The 410-nt window shown below is 41.5% G+C and overlaps 1 protein-coding gene across 1 annotated transcript in view; it reads right to left on the bottom strand.

Moving 5' to 3' along the window:
* NRDE2 (NRDE-2, necessary for RNA interference, domain containing) overlaps nt 1–410 on the bottom strand; it is a 59,869-nt gene that overhangs the window by 35,930 nt on the left and 23,529 nt on the right. The gene's annotated exons all lie outside the window — the stretch shown is intronic.

Here is a 410-nt window from a genome sequence, read left to right as displayed (position 1 = left end):
TTTTGCTGGAATGGTTTAAAAACAAAGGGAAAAAATCAACTTACAATTATAAATCAGAAATGCCTCAGGCATTAAGGAGCATATTGAGATAAGTGATAATGAATTACTACATATATCTTACTAAAATGAGTGTTTTTTAAACAAACAAAAAAAAATCACATGGGAATATTCCATGAAGTATAAGAAGATAAACATTCTAATATAATAAAAGCCTTAGTCTGTCTGTCTGTCTGTAACACTTTATTTGCATTCTGGTTGTCTCGGCAACCAGAGTGCTCTGCACAGACAGCTACACACGGTGGAGCACTGCCATGACAGTGGGGACTGAAGGGCTGGAGCAGGAGTGGGGAGGGGTGAAGCCATCGATGCTGGCCTTGGCTCCCCCTGCCCCCAGCCCTGTTCCTTGGAGG

The sequence above is a fragment of the Gavialis gangeticus genome, unplaced genomic scaffold (assembly GCF_001723915.1).
Source record: "Gavialis gangeticus isolate Ggan-Ray unplaced genomic scaffold, GavGan_comp1, whole genome shotgun sequence".
In the NCBI taxonomy this organism is placed as follows: Eukaryota; Metazoa; Chordata; order Crocodylia; family Gavialidae; genus Gavialis; species Gavialis gangeticus.
Note: the sequence above shows the minus strand (reverse complement) of the source record. Positions and strands in the feature narration are given on the sequence as shown.